General features: G+C 37.8%; 1 non-coding gene across 1 annotated transcript; it reads right to left on the bottom strand.

Moving 5' to 3' along the window:
- Window positions 1-7,870: 7,870 nt before the first annotated feature.
- Window positions 7,871-7,977, bottom strand: LOC114403971. Its single transcript, XR_003664737.1, has one exon. It is a non-coding gene; the product is annotated as a small nucleolar RNA R71 (small nucleolar RNA).
- Window positions 7,978-9,699: the final 1,722 nt, after the last annotated feature.

Raw genomic sequence — 9,699 nt, 5'->3', positions numbered from 1 at the left:
ATTACAGGGATGTCTGTATCTTCAGAGATATCCATTACCACAAAGTCTGCCGAGAAGATAAAATGTTTTACTCTGACCAACACATCTTCAATTACTCCATATGGCCTGGTAATGGAGTGGTTAGCTGATTGTAAAGTCATTCGAGTGGGCATTTGATGGAAGCTTGCTTGTGAAGATTCTATGGAGGCTGGATCTTTGAGCTCCAATGAGGTCCTTCAATGGTGATTTTTCACCATGGAGATGCAGCGGAAGGCAAAGGAGAAGAGGAGAGGGGAGGCACCATCCACTAGGGAATAAGCCAAGGAAGAAGGAGCTTCACCACCAAGAATTACCTTGGATAAGAAGCTTGAAGAGGATGCTTTAATGGAGGAAAATAAAGAGAGAAGGGGGGAGCACGAAATTGAAGGAATAAAAGAGGGAAAGAAGTGGAACTTTGAAGTGTATCTCATAAGACTTTCATTCATCAAAGTTACAACAAGTGTTACACATGCTTTTATTTATAGACTAGGTAGCTTCCTTGAGAAGCTTTCTTAAGAAAACTTCCTTGAGAAGCTTCTTTGAGAAAACTTCCTTGAGAAGCTAGAGCTTAGCTACACACACCCATCTAAAAACTAAGCTCACCTACTTGAGAAGCTTCCTTGAGAAGCTAGAGCTTAGCTACACACACCCATCTAAAGACTAAGCTCACCTCCTTGAAAAAAATACATGAAAATACAAAAAAAAAAGTCCCTACTACAAAGACTACTCAAAATGCCCTGAAATACAAGGCTAAAACCCTATACTAATAGAATGGCCAAAATACAAGGCCCAAAAGAAGGAAAAACCTATTCTAATATTTACAAAGAAGAGTGGATCCAACCTTGACCCATGGGCTCAAAAATCTACCCTAAGGTTCATGAGAACCCTAGGGCCTTCTTTAGTAGCTCTAGCCCAAGCCTCTTGAAGTCTTCTATCCAATACCCTTGGGGGGTAGGATTGCATCAGCATTATTTCCAATCTTCTGCACATGGAGAGTAGCATCAAATTGATACTAGCTCCCAAGTCAATAAGAGCTTTTCCCACATTAACTTCTCCAATTGAACAAGGAATAGTTACACTCCCAGGATCTTTATGCTTGGGTGGAAGGATCTTTTGGATCACAGCACTACAGTTTCCTTCCACTATGATGTTTTCCTGATGAATATATTTATGCTTCCTTGTTAACATATCTTTCAATAATTTAGAGTAGAGTGGCATCTTGATATGAACCCTCATGGCACAAGGGCTGACTTAGGATTGTCTAGGATTAAACCTTGATGGAAAATGCAGAAATTGATTAAGGAAAGGATGGAAAATTGGCAAGATTTAAGGGTTGGGCGGTGGCTAATTTTGTAGGCCTTAATAAGGTGGTTCTTGGCATAAAATGGAAGAATGAGATGATAAAATGTAGGTTAAGTGGTGGCTGGAAAGAAATATAGAAATGGAAATAACTCAAGCTATAGGGCTCCAAATGAGGTGATTCCAAAACGACGTGAAAGATCTCATTTTGAAATTCAATTTAGGCTCAAGAATCACTTAATTTGAGCGTGTAAAACGGGTGTTATGGCCACGAGATAATTCTGGGCATAAGTGGATTTCCTGGAATTGTGGTTTGAAAGAACAAGGTTGAAGATGAAAGGAAGGAAAAAATCACTCTTTCTGGCGAGGGCAACACACAAAGGTTGTGAAAGTCCTTTGATATAGCCAGGGTGTTCTTGAATCACTCAAGAACTTAGGAGAATCACTCTCACTAAGATAAAAGAGATAAACTCTAATTTTTTGAATAAAACTCAACTTGTGTTTATTAATAAAATGGTTTAGCTTATATAGAAGCTTTACATCAAATTTTAGTAATGATCCACTAACCTAGAATTAAAAGAACTTAATGCCACTAACCTAGGGAATTAAAAGAACTTAATGGCTGAGTGTAACTGAAATTGTGGCAACCAAAATCACCCCCAAAAGCCATCAAGCCAACCACCATTTGGTCTCCCAAAAGGCTGATGCCTAGGTTGCCAATTGGGCCCTTATTACAACTTGAACTAAACCATTTGATCTTGGTCTTTCTTCGTGGGTTGATGGGTTCTGTTTTGTAGAATGGCATGATCACTGACATGTTATCAATTAGCTTAGTTGCTTCTTCCGGGGTCTTCAATTTTTTCTTTCCCCATGCAGAAGCATGTAGCAGTTGCTTGGTTTATGGTCTTAGCCCATCTATAAACATATTCAATTGGATTGGCTCGGAAAAACCATGAGTGGGAGTTCTTCTCAACAAGCCTCTGAATCTCTCCAATGCTTCACTCAGAGATTCATCTGGAAATTGATAAAATAAAGAGATTGAAGCTTTCCCTTCTGCAGTCTTGGACTCTGGGAAGTCTTTCTTTAGGAATTTTTCAAGAACTTCTTCCTAGGTTTTTAGACTATTGCCCTTGAATAAGTGGAGCCACCTCTTAGCTTCTCCTGCCAATGAGAATGAGAAAAGGCTAAGCCTAATAGCTTTGTCTGGTACACCGGCAATCTTAACAGTGTTACATATTTCAATGAACATTGCCAAGTATGCATAGGGATCTTCATTAGGTAATCCTTGAAATAAGTTCTCTTGTATTAAATGAATTAAAGAATATGGGTAGTTGATGTTGTTAGCTTGTAATGCTGGTGAAAAATTGTGGTACTGAACTACTTGAGTAATCCTCAAGGGTAATCCTCTGGTCATGCTCTTCTGCCATGGTAATGACTTCAGGTAATTGAGTGGCGGATTCCCTTGATGATGGTGAATCAGGTAATAATAAGTCATAGAAATGAGTCTCCTCCTCAAGAATGGATGCAACTATTCTGTCGTGTAGAAGTTTCCTTCTCCTCTTGGCCCTATTCCTTCGCAATGTAGCTTCAATTTTTAAGTCTAGAGGAACTAAATTTTCTGTGGGAGATCTATACATATACAACACTAACAAAACAACGGTTATCCAGTTTAACAAGAAAAGACAAATAGGAATTATGAACAAACGTTCATAAAAACAATCAAAGAATAACAAATAAAGAATAGACACCAAAAGACGAACTAACTTCCCAAATAAAAAGATGTTCCCCGACAACGCCAACAAGAACTTGTTCGGCTTCTGGCAAGTGCACCGGATCGCACAAGTAGTATAAAACGGTAAGAATCGAGTATCAAATACTCGGGGAACTTGGGTTATTTGGTAAGCTATTTCAGCAAATAGGTGCCTGGTGTGTAAAGGTAAGTGTGAATATGAACAGGTGTATAAACTATAAGTGCAAAAAGAAAGAAAATCACGCGAGAGAAATGATGTGTAAAAACAAGTAGAGAACATGTTGGCCTTCCTAATAGGTGCCTGATGCTAAAAAGATATTTTATATCTAACAATGCTCATGTGTTCTTATGGTGTCTCCTGAGATACTAAACCCTGATTCCTCATGATAGTTTAGCCTAATCCTGATCAAGCATTGTCCGCAGATTCCTCTTGTAAGACTAAACTCAACCAGGACAGCATTAAGACACGTATACCCAACTAAATTATCGCACCCCAATTCCTCGTGAAAGCACGACAACTCAGCCCTGTACTATCAAGGACTTTAGAGTCAGACCAGTTTCCACTGTTGAATGACCCTGACAAAGCATGCATTTACATGATCAAGGTAAAGGCATAAAAATAGATAGCATTGAGAAAACACAAAACATCATTAATTAGATAGAAATATATTTACATCAGGTACCTACAGGGAAGATCCAACAGAGGATTTAGCTTTCCATACCAGGAAGCCTTCTTAACAACAAAGAGGAGAAAAAGATGAAAGATTGCAAAAATAAAAGTGGTGAGGATGTCTCCTTCACCTCTAGGATCTCACAATCCCTTACAAACTCATCTCAAGATCTCAAACCAGCTCCTGCTTCAAGCTCTGGTTTCTGCAGATCTTCACACAACAAAATCTCTTAAAACTCTCTGGAACTTGGACCTTTCTCTCTCTAGAAACCCTAGACATGCAAAGCTATGAATCCCAATCCAAACTCTCATCACAAAATCTGATTTCAGGTTTAAATAGGTGGCCTTGTTCGTGCTCGTGCATTTAGCGCACATTAGTGAATTTCAGCTTAGCGCGTGCCTTTCTCGCTTAGCGGATGAACTGAACAATGCGCTTAGTGAGATGAAGCGGTGCACTTAGCAAACCTGTACAGCTCATCCTCTTCCAGAGTCTTCCTCGCGCTTAGCCCATGAGTGTTGCGCTTAGCGGACGCTCGCTAAGCCAGGAGAATGGCTTAGCGAGATGATGAAAAATAGCACTTTCCAAAGCTTGCCTAATTAACATTAAATTGAGAGAAAATGATTATTGAACACACAAAATGAAAATACTAAGTATTTATTACCTATACTTAACAAAAAATACTTATAACACTACAAAATAACCATAAATTGGAAGAGTTTGATACAATTTACACAAGTTTTATACACAAAAGTTAGTCGTTTTCACCGACTAACATTAACCAAAAGTGGGAACTGACGAACAGCTTGGTAATTCACAGCTTGCTTCACTTCAGGTCGCAAGACATTTAGAAACTTCACACATTTGGAACTTTCACCATCTCTCCCTTGATAATGGGGAAAGTACCTCACCAACTCCTCAAACTTGGCTGCATATTCAGCCACAACTGTATTTCCCTACTTGAGGTCTAAGAACTCCATCTCTTTCTTGTTCCTAACATCCTCATGGAAGTATTTCTCCAAAAATACCCTCTTGAAGACATCCCAGGTCACATTCTTTATAACTCATGGAAACACAACAAGTGAGTAAGTTCTAATAACAAACAACACACATAAAGCATTCAACAAAGCAACAAGAGAATGCACAAAAAACATAGCAGACTCACAATTCATTGGTCGAAAGGTTCGACCTGCTCTGATACCACTAAATGTAACGACCTGCCTCGTCGCTACGATATCACCACTCTATTATGCGATAATTTCAATTTTTAAAAGAAAACTTCCTTAATTTTCTTATGAAAATAAAGTTTTTTTTTTCTGTGACACACATTCACCTAACAACACGCTAATACTTAAGTGAATATATAATTATATAGGAATAGTAACTCGGTACACGTCATGCACATAATGGAAATTAAATCTGTTCATACATATAATTAAAATCTAAGATTTACATTTTTAACTCAAAAAAATAAAATTTGAAAACCAACTATGGAGGAGTTGATTACAAAACACAACTCTCTCTCCCAAAACAATGCCAACGTCATCATGTCGGCTCGGCGGCTCCTCACTAGAATCTTACTCCCTGCACCCTACTGCTGTCAATCTGCTCCCACGAACAAGGTACCTAATCATCACAGGTATCAACCACACGATACAAAATTGCAAGGGTGAGTGATGTGCCATTATTTTTTCTTATTTCTTAACCCTTTTTGCACCATTTTAATTACTGATTAGTCTTAATTGTCAAATTAATTATGCAGATTTATTATTTGGGCCCATTCAGCTAATTTGATGTTTTTAATCTAATTTCAGGAATTAATGAAGCATTGGGCTTGAATCCAGAATTGGGCTTGGACTTGAAGAGGGCAGACTATTTTATTCTACAAAATTTTATCTTATCTAGACTTTATCTTATCTAGATATTATTTAGATTTGATCTCATTTAGATATTATTTCATCTAGATCTTATCTTATCTTATCTTATCTAGATTTGATTTTATTTTATTTATGGGCTTGGATTTAAAACAGATTTGTAAGCTTTGGGGTTGGAAAACTATATAACAGCACCAAGGTTCTAGTTTAGGCCCTCTCTCTTCTCTTTCTCCTTTTTTTCATTTTTGCAATTCAGTTTTGACTTTTCGTTTTAGCAATAAAATTTCATTCTTCAATCTAAAATTTCGTTCTCTATTGATTAATGGAAGGCTAAGTCCCCAGCGTTGTTTTCTCTTGAGGATCAAGCACATTTCTCTTTGAGGTTCTATTATTACTGTTAAATTCTATTCGGTTTTTCCTCTTCACTAATTACTCTGAATTTGTTGCTATTAATTCATGCATGCTTGGTGCTTGATTAATTGTCTCTGCGCTTAATTTACGTTCATGCTTAATGATCGTTTATGAGTAATTGGTGTATGTGTTGCTTAATCATATAATGAATGCCTTATGTTAAATTTCGCTTAGTAATTTAATTTAGGGTTGGATTAAGTGGTTGAACTGATAAAGGATAAACTCTCCTAACCTAGGATAAGAGACTTGGTTGTGAATCAAGGGGAAGCAACGTGTTTTAATTCTGATATTTTCTAATTCACATCTATTTGTTGTTTAATTTACAAAAGCAAACAACCCCCAACCCCCCTTTCATTACTATTTTCCTACTATCTGTCATGAACATTTGGTGTATCATTGCTCGTTGGGAAATGACCTAGGATCACTTCCTAGTTACTACATTTTAATGTTTATTTGATTCGGGTACGGCCTCGATCAAATTTGGCGTCGTTGCCGGGGAGCAGTGTCTAAAGGTTCATAATAGCTAGTGATTCGTGTTTTATGTTTAGTTGTTTTATGCTTTCGTGTGTTGTGTTAGTGTGTGTTAGTGTTGTGTTTGTGTTGCGTTAAGTGTGTCTAGAGTCTTGTTATTTTGTTTAGTTTAGTGTTCTGTTTTAGTTTTTCTATTCAGGGCTTCCCCTATTTCAGTTTTGTGTTTTGATGTGAATAGTGATTTGCGAAGGATTTAGTGACCACTTTTGTTGAACTGGAAAACAGGGTAGTAGTGGAAATCCCATAGCGACGGATTTTAGAGACCACACTTGCTGAATTAATTGGGATTTTTGTTTTGGTAGCTATAGTTGTTATTTTTGGCTGAATTTTTTTGTGGTCACTTCTTTTGATCCATATTTTGTGGGAAAAATAGTTGGAGCCCTTAGTTTGGTCAGATTTGAAAGCTCCAAAAAAGTAGCCAATTAGATTTTTGTCAAAACTTCAAACAGCCATAACTTTTGCTCCGGTTATCAGAATCGCTATTATTATATATGTATTTGGGGTAGAAAAAAATTTCCCATGCCATCGCAACCTGCCACAGGCCGGTTGAGGTCTCCTTCTTCCAAAAATTGCGATTATGTCAAAAGTATTTTATTTTCCAAGTATTATTCTCTTATTTTTCTTAACTTATCATTTTTAGCTTCTATAGTTAGACTTTGAATTTTCGTTTGAAAGTTTTTGTGCTATCTTATAAGCATTTTATAAGGTTGCTCACAAAATTTCAAGTCATTTGGATATCATTTAATGGTAGCTGTAGTTCAAACCTACACTGTTACTTACATAAGAAAGCAACTAGTTGTGCATGCTGAATATAGTGTATGACTAGAGGCAATCCACCTGACTTACAACCCTTTGATCTTGAGATAGATAGGACATTTCATAGATTAGTTTGACATCATTTAGTACCTTTTGAGCATCTTGAGCATTCTATTATTGGTGATTTTGAGCATTATTGTTTTGAACATTCTGATTTTGAACATTCTGAGAACATGGCACAACCTCCACCCCGTGAGAGGTCTCTATGGGAAATGGCTGCACCTGATTTCACCTACGAAAGCTTGTGCATCCAATACCCTGATGAGGATGTCCCATATGTTCTTAAAACTGGACTGATCCATTTGCTTCCAAAGTTTGATGGTCTTGCAGGTGAAGACCCGCACAAACATCTGAATGAATTCCATATTGTTTGCTCCACAATGAAACCCCAGATGTCCAGGAGGATCACATATTTCTGAAGGCTTTTCCTCATTCTCTAGAGGGAGTGGCAAAGGACTGGCTATATTACTTTGCTCCAATTTTTCCCTGCTTCCAGGACCATGGCCATCAGAAAAGATATTTTAGGAATTAGGCAACTCAGTGGAGAGAGCTTATATGAATAATGGGAGAGATTTAAGAAACTATGTGCCAGTTGCCCTCACCACCAAATTTCTGAGTAGCTTCTCCAATATTTTTATGAAGGACTCAGTAACATGGAGAGAAGTATGATAGATACCGCCAGTGGTGGAGCCCTTGGAGACATGACCCATGCTAAAGCTAGAAATTTAATTGAGAAGATGGCTTCAAACTCCCAGCAGTTTAGCACCAGAAATGATGATATAGTCATCAGAGGAGTGCATGAGGTGGCCACAAACTCATCTGCATCATCTGAAACTAAGAAGCTTGAAGGTAAACTAAATGCCTTGGTTAACTTGGTAACCCAACTGGCCATGAATAAGAAATCTGCACCTGTCGCAAGACTCTATGGTTTATGCTTCTCTGCCGACCACCATACAGACCTTTGCCCTTCTGTGCAATAATCTGGAGCAATTGAACAGCCTGAAGCATATGCTACCAACATCTATAGTAGACCTCCTCAACCTCAGCAACAAATTCAGCCACAATAGAACAATTATGACCTCTCCAGCAACAGGTACAATCCCGGGTGGAGGAATCATCCCAACCTTAGATGGTTGAGTCCTCCACAACAGCAGCAACAACAACAGCAGCAACCGTAACAGCCCAGAAATAGCAAACAGTTGAGGCGCCTCCGCAACCTTCCCTTGAAGAACTTGTGAGGCAAATGACTATGCAAAACATTCAGTTTCAACAAGAGACTAGAGCCTCCATTCATAGCTTAACTAATCAAATGGGACAATTGGCTACACAGTTAAATCAACAACAGTTCCAGAATTATGACAAATTACCTTCTCAATCTGTGTAGAATCCCAAAAATGTGAGTGCCATTGCATTGAGGTCGGGAAAGCAGTGTCAAGGACCTCAACCAGCAACATCTTCCTCATTCGCAAATGAACTTGCCCAACTTCACTCTACTCCAGAAAAAGATGATGACAAAAATTTAAAGAGTAAATTACCTAACAATTTCTATGCAGGTGAATCTAAAGAGAAGAAGCATATCCCTTTTCCATTCCCTGCAAGAGCAATTTCCAACAAAAAAATGGAAGAGATAGAGAAGGAGATATTGGAAACATTTAGAAAAGTAGAGGTAAGCATACCTCTGCTGGATGCAATAAAGCAAATTCCAAGATATGCTAAATTCTTGAAGGAGTTGTGCACTAATAAGCGAAAGCTTAAAGGAAGTGAAAGAATTAGTATGGGCAGAAATGTCTCTGCATTGATTGGTAAATTTGTTCCCCAAATCCTTGAAAAATGTAAAGATCTAGGTACATTTAGCATACCTTGTATTATAGGGAACAATAAGTTTGACAATGCCATGCTAGATTTAGGAGCTTCTGTTAGTGTGATGCCTCTGTCTATTTTTAATTCTCTATCTCTTGGTCCCTTGCAATCAACTGATGTGGTAATTCATTTAGCTAATAGAAGTGTTGCCTATCCTGCGGGTTTCATAGAGGGTGTCTTAGTTAGAGTTGGTGAACTGATTTTCCCTGTTGATTTCTATATTTTGAATATGGAGGAGGGATTTTCTAAAGGATCAGTTCCCATCATTCTAGGCAGACCTTTTATGAAAACTGCTAGAACTAAGATAGATGTATATGCTGGCACACTATCTATGGAGTTTGGTGATATAACTGTTCATTTTAATATTCTTGATGCTATGAAACACCCATCTGAAGATCTTTCTATATTTTGTGTTGAAATAATTGACCATATTGTTGATGAATACATGACTGATCTTCACTCCAATCTGCAT

Source organism: Glycine soja, chromosome 20 (assembly GCF_004193775.1).
Source record: "Glycine soja cultivar W05 chromosome 20, ASM419377v2, whole genome shotgun sequence".
Lineage (NCBI taxonomy): Eukaryota > Viridiplantae > Streptophyta > Magnoliopsida > Fabales > Fabaceae > Glycine > Glycine soja.
This window is presented reverse-complemented; position numbering and strand designations above follow the sequence as displayed.